The sequence below is a fragment of the Gossypium hirsutum genome, chromosome A04 (assembly GCF_007990345.1).
Source record: "Gossypium hirsutum isolate 1008001.06 chromosome A04, Gossypium_hirsutum_v2.1, whole genome shotgun sequence".
NCBI lineage: Eukaryota > Viridiplantae > Streptophyta > Magnoliopsida > Malvales > Malvaceae > Gossypium > Gossypium hirsutum.
This window is the reverse complement of record NC_053427.1, coordinates 70655867-70668898: the sequence shown is the minus strand read 5'-3', so window position 1 is coordinate 70668898 and position 13032 is coordinate 70655867. Positions and strand designations below refer to the sequence as shown.

At 38.0% G+C, this 13032-nt stretch overlaps 1 non-coding gene across 1 annotated transcript; it reads left to right on the top strand.

Moving 5' to 3' along the window:
• Nucleotides 1-490: 490 nt before the first annotated feature.
• Nucleotides 491-597, top strand: LOC121228651 (small nucleolar RNA R71). The gene has a single exon (XR_005926227.1). It is a non-coding gene; the product is annotated as a small nucleolar RNA R71 (small nucleolar RNA).
• Nucleotides 598-13032: the final 12435 nt, after the last annotated feature.

Here is a 13032-nt window from a genome sequence, read left to right as displayed (position 1 = left end):
TGTTGGTAGCCTGGAGGTGGTCTCTAATTTCCTTGGCCTCTCCATGAGAAATTTGGCTGGTTCCTCCAACCTGCATTGTAAGTGTTACTATATGGATTGTTTTGAGATCGAGAATTATTACCCATGTAATTTAACTGCTCGTTATCCATGTTGTGGCCATAAAGTTGGTATTCCGAATGGCTTATTCCACCTCCACTTACTTCGCACTGCATCACTGGGTGAACCAGTGAAGAACTAAGAAAACCATCAATTTTCTTATTCAAGAGTTCTACCTGATTAGACCGAATCGATGTTATAAACACCGGCTGTTTTTATTGGCTTTGTCGTCATAACTTGCCACTGATAGTTATTCAGTGACATCTCTTCTATAAACTCATAAGCATCTTCAGGTGTTTTATTATTGATGGTTCCGCCAGTAGCTGTGTCAACCATTTACCGAGTCGAAGGATTCAGGCCATTGTGGAACATTTGAACCTGAAGCCAAAGCGGTAAGCCATGGTGAAGACACCTTCTCAGTAAGTCCTTGTATCTCTCCCATGCATTGTAAAGAGTTTCTAAATCCATCTACACAAACGAAGAGATATCATTACGTAATTTAGCCGTTTTAGCCAGCGAAAAATATTTTAATAGAAATTTTTCGGTCATTTGTTCTCAAGTAGTGATTGACCCTCGTGGTAATGAGTTCAACCACTGTTTAGCTTTCTTCCTCAATGAAAAAGGGAATAACCAAAGACGAATAACATAATCAGAAACACCATTAATTTTAAATGTATCGCATAGTTCCAAGAAGTTTGCTAAGTGAGCGTTGGGATCTTTATCATGCAAACCAACAAACTGAACAAATTGCTGTATCATTTGAATAGTGTTAGGTTTTAGTTCAAAAGTATTTGAAGCTACAGCAGGTCTAACTATGCTCGATTCAGTTCCTGTTAAAGAAGGTTTAGCATAATCATACATAGTGCTGGAGTAGGATTTTGATTAACAGCAATTACAGGAGGTAGTTGATTGTCTTGGTTTTCAGCCACCTCTTCGGTTGGGGGTTGAGTATCGTCCTCTTGCTCGTTCTCTGTGCATCTTAAGCTTCCCCTTATTTCTCTTTGGTTTTTGCGAACTGTATGATCGATTTCTTCGTCAAAAAGTAGTGGTCCTGGCGGGTTTCATATAGTCATAAACTATAAAAACCTGCCAAGAGAAAGAAAAAGTAAATTAATAAATAATAATAAAAAAATAAAATAAAATTTTAAGAAAATAAATGGCTAAAGTAATAAAAATTTAGCGTTCCTAATAACTTAGTTCCCGGGCAACGACGCCAAAAACTTGATCGCGTTATTTCGTGATAGGTTTTAAATATTTATAGTTAATCATTCTAGAAACAAACTATTATCGTGATGTAAGCAAGTGTACCTATCGAACAGTAGTATAGTTTTAGCAAGACCATATTGTCGAACCCAAAGGAACTAAAAATACTAGTAATGACTGTCTTTTTATTATCTAGCCTAAGAATAAAGATGTTTTGTTTTGACTAACTAATTATCTAAACTAAGAACTCACAGAGAATGGAATTAGGGGATTACTTTTGGAAAACGATTGAATTAAGACAATACCTAAGAAAAAATCCACCTAGATTGTACTTGTTATTCTGGCTCCGAATTGGACGATTTATTCATTTAACTTGTTCCATGGAGATCCCTAAGTTATGTTATTATCCCTATTCAAGACTAATAACGTCTAATCCCTAAATTTAATAATTGAGACTTTTCTCTAATTAACACTCTAGGGTTGCATTAACTCGATCTATGGATCCCCTTATTAGGTTTCACCCTAATCCAGTAAAATCTTGTCACCCTTTGTCTAGGTGAGCAATCAACTCTGCTTAATTATGACAAATATATTCTTAGACAGGGTCTATTCCTCCTCTGAATAAGAGTTTATCTTGAATCAGTATCCTAGGATATCAAAACAAGGATTAAGAACACATAATTAAGAACAAGTTAAATATTTATCATACAATTCAGAAAATAATAACAAGATTCGTCATAGGTTTCATTCCCCTTAGGTATTTAGGGGTTTTAGTTCATAACTAAATAAGAAAACATCTCAAAATAATAAAGAATACAAAACATAAAGAAAACCCAAAACTCTTGAAGGGGAAATTGAGGAGAGATCTCCAATCTTGATGATGAATCCAGCTTCTGAGATGGACCAATCGGCTTCCTTGGAGTAATTTCTTGCTCACTCTCTATGTGTCCTCTTTCTTCCTCTTCTAGGGTGTATTTATAGGCTTTGGAATGCCTAAGGGCCCTAAAAATTAGCATTTTTCGACTTGGACACAACTTGGGCTCGGCAGGGACACGCTCGTGTGACACGCCTGTGTGCGATTACTTCAGACCGTGCTTGAGCCTGCCAAATTGATATGACCATGTGGTCTGCCCGTGTGAGGAGGTCCAGGCCGTTTTGATTTCGTACTGTGGCTTATTTTTTTTTGTTTTTGGCCCGTTTCTCATTCCTTTTGCTCTCTTATACTGTCCTAAGTATAAAAGATGAAATTAAAGCATTAGAAGCATCCAATTCACCAATTCTAATGGGAAATCATCCATAAAATACAGTTTATCAAATAAGAAATTACTCCAAGGAAGCCGATTGATCCATCTCAGAAGCCGGATTCATCATCAAGAGTGAAGATCTCTCCTCAATTTCCCCTTCAGTAGTTTTGGGTTTTCTTTATGTTTTGTATTCTTTATTAATCTTAGATGTTTTCTTATTTAGTTATGAATTAAAACCCCTAAATACCTAAGGGGAATGAAACCTAAGACGAATCTTATTATTATTTTCTGAATTGTATGATAAATATTTAGCTTGTTCTTAATTATGTGTTCTTAATTCTTGTTTTGATATCCCAGGATACCGATTCAAGATAAGCTCTTATTCAGAGGAGGAATAAACCCTGTCTAAGAATACATTTGTCATAATTAAGCAGAGTTGATTGCACGCCTAAACATAGGGTGATAAGATTTTGCCAGATTAGGGTGTAACCTAATAAGGGGATCCACAGATCGAGTTAATGCAACCCTAGGGTGTTAATTAGAGAAAAGTCTCAATTATTCAATCTAGGGATTAGGCGTTATTAGTCTTGAGTAGGGAAAATAACATAACTTAGGGATCTCCACGGAACAGGATAAATGAATAAATCGTCGGATTCGGAGCCAGAATAACAAGTACAGTCTAGGTGGATTTTTCCTTAGGTATTGTCTTAATTCAATCATTTTCCAAAAGTAATCCCCCAATTCCATTCTCTGTGAGTTCTTAGTTTAGATAATTAGTTAGTCAAAACAAAACCTCTTTATTCTTAGGCTAGATAATAAAAAGACAATCATTACTAGTACTTTTAGTTCTTTTGGGTTTGATAATCTGGTCTTGCTAAAACTATACTACTGTTCGATAGGTACACTTGCTTACATCACGATAATAGTTAGTTTCAACAACGATTAATTATAAATATTTAAAACCTATCACGAAATAACGCGATCAAGTTTTTGGCGCCGTTTGCTGGGGAACTAAGATAACAGATGCTTTTCTTAGTTCTTCATAGGTTCACCCAGTAATGCAGTGCGAAGCAAGTGGTGGTGGATCAAGCAATTCGGAATACCAACCTTATGGCCACAACATGGACAACGAGCAGTTAAATTACATGGGTAATAATTCTCGATCTCAAAACAATCCATATAGTAACACTTACAACACAGGTTGGAGGAACAACCCAAATTTCTCATGGGGAGGCCAAGGAAATCAGAGACCACCTCCAGACTACCAACAACCACCCTACCAATAGGAAAAGAAGCCGAACCTTGAAGAGATGCTCTCAATGTTTATATTAGTGTCAGAAACCTGTGTTCAGAACACCGAAACAGCACTGAAAAATCAACAAGCGTCAATCCAAGGGCTCAAAACTCAGATAGGCCAGCTTTCTAAACTAATCTCCAAACGACCACAAGGTAGCTTGCCAAGTAATACTGAATCCAACCCAAGGGAACAGATCAACGCAATTAATATTCAAGATGACGAAGGAGTCGTTGAGACTGAACCAGAACCGAGGCAAGAAACTGTGGTAAGCAAAGGTCAAGGTGAGGTAGGTCATAATAAAAAATTAGTGAATGTCGAATATAAACCTCGTGTGCCATACCCCAACGCGATAAGGAAAGAATGTTTAGATGAACAATTTGGTAAATTCCTTAAACTCTTAAAAAAATTACAGATTAACTTACCATTTATTGAAGCCCTATCGTAGGTGGCAAACGCAATGAAATTTTTAAAGGAGCTTTTAGCAAATAAGCAGAAGTTGGATGAGGCGTCGCATGTGGAGCTAAACTTAGTGTGCTCAGCTATTCTACAAAATAAGCTACCGAGCATATTAAAAGATCCAGGGAGTTTTACAATTCCTTGCTTAATTGGTAGTGTATATGTTAATAATGCATTAGCTGCTTTAGGGGCTAGTATTAACGTCATGCCCTACAAAATGTTCAAACAATTAGGTCTTGGGAAACCCAAACAGACTAGGATGAGCATTCAAATAGTAGATAAAACTATAAGATTTCCTAAGGGTATTATTGAAGATGTGCTAGTTAAAATCGATAAATTATATTTCCTGTGGACTTCATTATTCTAGACATAGAAGAGGATAGCAACACTCCTTTAATTCTAGGAATGCCTTTTTTAGCAACTGCTAAAATGACTATTGATGTCGGCACAAGTGAACTCACACTCTGTTAGGGACACGAAACAATCACCATTCAAGCTTGCTATTTTGGCAACACATCAGAAATTGACAATGATCGTTTAACCTATTCTACTAAAACTGACAGTATGGTATAACCTACTTTGCAGGAAATGAGTCTGAAAGAAGCACATGAGTCATTCTCAAGCAATAGTAGAGGACCTACTCATAAAGAATGAAGGCTGCAAATAGAGGAGCTAGATGAATGGTGAACACATAAACTAAGAATGGACGATAAACCAAAACTATGCCAGAACGTGCTCGATACCTCTCCAAATCAACTAATGATTGGAGATAAAGTCGTACTAGATGCTGCAGATCCTCACATTGTCACAGCCAAAGCGAATGAAGAATTCCCTCTTACAGTACTTAGTATTTTTCCATTCGGTACAATTGAGGTAAGTCACCCCAAGTTTGGCACTTTTAAGGTAAACAACACCCGTTTAAAACCTTATTTTGATGAGATTGATAGCAGGAATGAGGAGTATAAACTCCACGAACAACCATGACCATTCAACGGAGAGGTAAGTTGAGATTAGACTATAAATAAGCACTTCTCGGGAGGCAACCCGAGCACTAACTGTATTAACTTCTTTAAAATTTAGTCTTCAACACCTAACTTACTAACGGAGCTCTTGAATACAGGTCTTCCACAGAGACACGACCAAGCACACAGGCGTGCTTAGGGCTGTGTGTAAACAGGGCAACGGTTTTCCCAAACATGGGCTACGATAAAATGCCACGATCGTGAAACATGGCCGTGGTCGATCCTGCCAAAACAAAACGGGCGTGCGACACACCCGTGTGGAAGAACCGTGGTCGAACTTGTTAGATTGACACGGGCGTGGGAGAGGCGAACAATGCCAGACATGTTCGTACGACACGACCGTATGCAGCCACATGCCCAAGGAACATGGACGTGTACTAAATTTCAGACTCGCTTAAATTCAAAATTCGCGAATCACACGGGCTGATATTGGGGAACACGGGTGTGTTACCTGGCCGTGTGCCCCAAAATCTATAAATAAGCTGCACTATTCATTGTCTTCTTCACCTAAAAAATCGTAACCCTAGCCGCTGCAAGTCCACACCCTCCTTGCCACGCTTGCGCCTCCAACTCCATTTTTGATGCCCATTTTCCTCTTTCTAGCGTTTGTTCACTCTTTTATCGTTTATTCTTACTGATTTCTAGGGCTATTTATCATAATAATATGCAATTTTTCATGTTCCTTTCTTATTTTTATCATACAAATTTTATATTTAGAATAGTTATTATCTTTCTCATGTTAAAATTCTTACTCATTACGTGATTTCTTTACTCTATTTGACTAGTTTACGTAAATATTCATGATTTCTCATGCCTTTGGTGTTGACATTTTTGTTCATCCATACAATATTCTTTGCAATTTTTTTTTAGTTATTCATGCTACTATTATGTAATGCCACAAAAGTATGGATTAGTTTAACTAAAATTGTCAAGTGTTGATAGTTGTGGCTGAAATTATGATTTTTATTTAAAATTTGTCTTCGTTTTACTTTGACCACTCATCAAGATGACTTGATGATTCTATTTGCAGGTACCATGTCATCTTCACGTGGTAAAAAGGCTACTGTCTCTGCTTTAAAGAAAAAGAAGGTAGCGTCATCTTCCTTGGGTCCAACCGCGGAAGTTCGTCACCCTTTCCTGAGGTTCCTCATTGGGCCTCAAGAAGAACTATTCCAAATACTCTGGGTCTGACCTTTAATTGCGGGCCGCTGCATCGACTGGACTGCAGTAGAACAAGTTCAGTTGGCTGAAGCGATTCGGGCCCTCCTAACCATTGACCCTTGGGAGCTTTTCTTCGGGATCATCGAGCCGATGTATCTCGAGCTTACGATGGAATTATGCTCTACATTTCATCTTCAGACCGTGATGACAAAATACGATGATCCTGGCACGGTCCAATTTTGCCTAGGCGGATTAGTCCACTAGCTCAACGTCCTAGAATTCGGTACGGCGCTAGGTTTATATACGGAGGAATTCAAGGAAGAGAATGACTTCCATGCTCTCAACTGCCATATCCAACGTTCTCATTCACGATGCTGGGACGCACTAGTACCAGGTGGGGCCACCTACAATTCTAGCCGCTCCAAGGCATCGGCTCTCCTTCCATATTTGAGGTACCTACATGCCATTTTGTTTCACATGATTACAGGAAGGCGAGAGAGCACCGGCGTCATCAACACTCACGACGCCTACTTTTTATGGTGTATGTTGCACAGGCACGTCATTGACCTTGCCTATTTCACCGCCCTCGCGATTCAGCACCAGATGAGCGGCATAGGAAGGGGGTCATCTCCATTGGCCCCTATGTTACTTGGTTGGCTCGACACTTTGGGCTCCTCAACACTGCAGCCCAAGAATCATCCTTAACCCTCATTAGCCAGATGTCTCCACAAGGCATCTCGAGCATGCTTAGTATGAGGATGATCGAAAAGCACCGAGGAACCTACCCTCCTCAATATCGTCTCGCCCAATCTACCGAGGAGGAGGCCTACAAGGACATTCCTCATGATGTCCCTCCACAGCACGAGGACCCACCGACTTAGCCACCATCACCTTCTCATCCAGTTCATGCGGCGGCTTCATATGCTGACATCTTTGAGTGCCTCACTCGATTCGAGCAGTAGTGTTTTCAAAAATTTGACAACATTGATGCTACTCTATAGAAGAATTGTTAGCACCTCGACATCTCATCGCCAATCCCACCTCGCGAACAATCCAACGATGAAGATGTTTAAAAACATTTATTTATTATTTTATGTTTTTAATTTTTATTAAAACTACTTTTTATTTTTATTAAGATTTTAGAATTTTATTTTATTATCAATTTCGATTATTTCATTAAGAGTAATGATTCTTACTAATATCCCCTAAAAAGTTTCTGATTTTATCACGGTTATACAGAGCCCCTAAGCTCATCATCGCATAGGAACTAAAAACTCCACCAGGAAAAGTTCTCCATGACTGCCATGTCCTGATCGACCACGACCATAGCTACCACTAGATATAATATTCTTTTGGCACAAGACTTATGGACTAATGAACCTCTACCACCGCCGAAGTATCCTCCTCCACTCTCGCACCGATTACTCTCCAAAACTCCAGTTCGAGGAATTTATCACACAGGAAGTTTCACTTCTCCCCTTATCTTCTTTCTATATTCTTATATCTATTTTTGTACATTGAAGGCAATCTACATCTTAAGTGTGGGGAGTATTTACTTCATTTCCCTATAAAAAAAATCCCTGAATGACTGCCTTGTTATCTTGAAAAGCTTCCATATCATATTTAGGATAAATTTTAATTGATTTATGATTTTGATTGATATATCTTGAATTAAAACATAGGCATTTTATGCATTGATTGTTTATGTTCTTTTAGATGATTTCTCAATGTATGATTACTTATGGATTATTTTGAGATTATTTTGGAATCTTTAGTTGATTGCTCACCTAGACATAGGGTGACAAGATTTTGCCGGATTAGGGTGAAACCTAATAAGGGGATCCATAGATCGAGTTAATGCAACCCTAGGGTGTTAATTAGAGAAAAGTCTAAATTATTCAATCTAGGGATTAGACGTTATTAGTCTTGAATAGGGATAATAACATAACTTAGGGATCTCCATGGAACAAGTTAAATGAATAAATCGTCTGATTCGGAGCTAGAATAACAAGTGCAATCTAGGTGGATTTTTCTTTAGGTATTGTCTTAATTCAATCGTTCTCCAAAAGTAATCTCCCAATTCCATTCTCTGTGAGGTCTTAGTTTAGATAATTAGTTAGTCAAAACAAAACCTCTTTATTCTTAGGCTAGATAATAAAAAGACAATCATTACTAGTACTTTGAGTTCCTTTGGGCTCGACAATCCGGTCATGCTAAAACTATACTACTGTTCGATAGGTACACTTGCCTACATCGCGATAATAGTTAGTTTCAAGAACGATTAATTATAAATATTTAAAACCTATCATGAAATAACGCGATCAAGTTTTTGTGTGGAGATCCCTAAGTTATGTTATTATCCCTATTCAAGACTAATGACGTCTAATACCTAGATTTAATAATTGAGACATTTCTATAATTAACACCCTAGGGTTGCATTAACTCGATCTATGGATCCCCTTATTAGGTTTCACCCTAATCCAGCAAAATCTTGTCACCCTATGTCTAGGCGCGCAATCAACTCCGCTTAATTATGACGAATGTACTCTTAGACAGGGTCTATTACTCCTCTGAATAAGAGCTTATCTTGAATCCGTATTCTGAGATATCAAAAAAGAATTAAGAACACATAATTAAGAACAAGTTAAATATTTATCATACAATTCAGAAAATAATAATAAGATTCGTCTTACTTTGCATTCCCCTTAGGTATTTAGGGGTTTTAGTTCATAACTAAATAAGAAAACATCTCAGAATAATAAAGAATACAAAACATAAAGAAAACCCAAAACTTCTGAAGGGAAATTAAGGAGAGATCTTCAGTCTTGATGATGAATTCGGCTTTTGAGATTGATCAATCGGCTTCCGTGGAGTAATTTCTTGCTCCCTCTCTGTGTGTCTTAAGCATCGCCTTATTTCTCTTTGGTTTCTGCAAACTATGTGATCGATTTCTTCGTCAAAAAATAATGGTCCTGACGGGTTTCTTCTAGTCATAAACTATAAAAATCTACCAAGAGAAAGAAAAAGTAAATTAATAAATAATAAAAAAAATAAAATTAAATTGCAAGAAAAATAAATGGCTAAAGTAATAAAAATTGAGCGTTCCTAATTTCTTAGTTTCGCGGCAACGGTGCCAAAAACTGGATCACGTTATTTCGTGATAGGTTTTAAATATTTAAAATTCATCATTCTTGAAACTAACTATTATCGCGATGTAGGCAAGTATACCGATCGAATAGTAGTATAGTTTTAGTAAGACCGGATTGTCGAACCCAAAGGAACTAAAAGTACTAGTAATGACTGTCTTTTTATTATCTAGCCTAAGAATAAAGAGGTTTTATTTTGACTAACTAATTATCTAAACTAAGAACTCACAGAAAATGGAATTGGGGGATTACTTTTGGAAAACGATTGATTTAAGACAATACCTAAGGAAAAATCCACCTAGACTGTACTTGTTATTCTGGCTCCGAATCGGACGATTTATTCGTTTAACTTGTTCCGTGGAGATCCCTAAGTTATGTTATTATCCCTATTCAAGACTAATAATGTCTAATCCCTAGATTGAATAATTGAGACTTTTCTCTAATTAATACCCTAGGGTTGCATTAACTCGATCTTTGGATCCCCTTATTAGGTTTCATCCTAATCCGGCAAAATATTTTCACCCTATGTCTAGGCGCGCAATCAACTCCGCTTAATTATGTGAAATTTATTCTTAGACAGGATCTACTCCTCCTCTGAATAAGAGCTTATCTTGAATCAGTATCTTGGGATATCAAAACAAGAATTAAGAACAAGTTAAATATTTATCATACAATTCAGAAAATAATAACAAGATTCGTCTTAGGTTTCATTCCCCTTAGGTATTTAGGGTTTTAGTTCATAACTAAATAAGAAAACATCTCAGAATAATAAAGAATACAAAACCTAAAGAAAACCCAAAACTCCTAAAGGAGAAATTGAGGAGAGATCTTCAGTCTTGATGATGAATCCGGCTTTTGAGATGGATTAATTGGCTTCCTTGGAGTAATTTCTTACTCCCTCTCTGTATGTCTCTCTTTCTTCCTCCTCTAGGGTGTATTTATAGCCTTTGGAATGCCTAAAAGCCCTCAAAATAAGCCTTTTTTGAATTGGACTCAACTTGGGCTTGGCTGGGACACGCCCGTGTGACATGCCCGTTTGAATTGTACTTCGAATCGGCCAAATTCACACAGCCGTGTGGTTTGCCCGTGTGAGGAAGTCCAGCCCGTGTTGATTCCGTACTTTGGCGCATTTTCTCCGTTTTTGGCCCGTTTCTTGTTCCTTTCACTCTCCTATGATCTCCTAAGTATAAAACATGAAATTAAAACATTAGGAGCATCGAATTCACCAATTCTAAAGGAAAATCGTCTATAAAATGCGTTAAGCATGGGGTAAAAATATGTATATATTACGGTTTTCAAATACCCCACACTTAAACATTTGCTTGTCCTCAAGAAAAATCCTCAACTCATAATAAAAAAATCTTTCTCAACTTATAATCTCTATCGGAAATATCTCAAAATAATCCATAGGTAATCATACATTGAGAATTCAATTAAAATAACATAAAAGTTTCAAACATTCCAAGTTGAGTATTTAATCATGCAAACATAAGTGTCTCCCCTCATCTAAGTAATTACTTTTGATTCAGAATATCATAGAGTTTCACATCCTCACTAAAGATTCACTCAAATCACTCGAGATGTTTAAGGACAATAATTGAAGCACTCAATAGTCACTCGAGATGCCTTGTGGATACATCTGGCCAATAAGGGTTAAGGATGATTCTTGGGCTGCGGTGCTGAGGAGCCTGAAGTGTCGAGCCAACCAAGTAACATAGGGGCCAATGGAGATGACCCTCTTCCTATGCCACTCCATCTAGTGCTGAATCGTGAGGGCGATGAAATAGGCAAGGTCGATGACTTGTCCGTGTGACATACACCATAAAAAGTAGGCATCGTGAGTGTTGATGATGCCGGTGCTCTCTTGCCTTCCTATAATCGTGTGAGCCAAAATGGCGTGTAGGTACCTCAGAGATGGAGGGAGAGCCGATGCCTTGGAGCGGCTAGGATTGTAGGTGGCCCCACTTGGTACTAGTGCGTCCCGTCACCATGAAGGAGAACAATGGATGTGGCGGTTGAGAGCATGTAAGTCATTCTCCTCCTTGAATTCCTCCGTATATAAACCCAGTGCTGTACCAAATTCTGGGATGCTGAGCTGGCGGACTAATCCGCCTAGGCGAAATTGGACCGTTTCGGGATCATTGTAGTTCGTCATCACGGTTTGAAGATGAATTGTGGAGCATAATTCCATCGTAAGCTCGAGATACGTCGGCTCAATGATCCCAAAGAAAAGCTCCCAAGGGTCGGTGGTTAGGAGGGCCCGAATCGCTTCAGCCAACTGAACTTGTTCTACCGCAGCCCAGTCTATACAACGGCCCACAGTTAAAGGTCAGGCCCGGAGTATTTGGAATAGTTTTTCTTGGGGCCCGATGGGGAACCTTAAGAAAGGGTGATGAACTTCTGCGGTAGGACCCGAGGAAGATGACGCTCCCTTCCTTTTCTTTGAAGCAGGGACAGCGGCCTTTTTACCACTTGAAGATGACATGGTACCTGCAAATAGAATCATCAGTCGTCTTGATGAGTGGTCAAAGTAAAACGAAGATAAATTTTAAACAAAAATCATAATTTTAGCCACAACTATCAACACTTAACAATTTTAATTAAACGAATCCATACTTTTGTGGCATTACATAATAGTAGCATGAATAACTAAAAAAACAGAAAGTATACATATTTGGGATGGATCAAGTTTTTAGCGCCGTTGCCGGGGAACTAAGATATTAGGAAAGCTCAATTTTTATTACTTTAGCCATTTATTTTTCTTGAAATTTAATTTAATTTTATTATTATTTATTAATTTATTTTTTCTTTCTCTTGGCAGGTTTTTATAGTTTATGACCAGAAGAAACCCGTCAGGACCACTACTTTTTGACGAAGAATTCGATCGCATAGTTTGCAGAAAGCAAAGATAAATAAGACGAAGCTTAAGATACATAGAGAATGAGCAAGAGGAGGATACTCAACCCCCAACCGAAGTGATGGCTGAAAACCAAGACAATCAGCTACCTCTTGCAATTACAGTTAATCAAAATCCTACTCCACGCACTATGTATAATTATGCTAGACCTTCTTTCATAGGGACTGAATCGAGCATAGTTAGATCTGCTGTAGCTGCAAATACTTTTGAACTAAAACCTAACACTATTCAAATGATACAACAATTTGTTCAGTTTGATGGTTTGCACGATGAAGATCCCAACGCTCACTTAGCAAACTTCTTGGAACTATGCGATACATTTAAAATTAATGGTGTTTCTGATGATGCCATTCGTCTTCGGTTATTCCCTTATTCATTGAGGAACAAAGCTAAACAGTGGTTGAACTCATTACCACGAGGGTTAATCACTACTTGGGAGCAAATGACCAAAAAATCTCTATTAAAATATTTCCCGCTGGCTAAAATGACC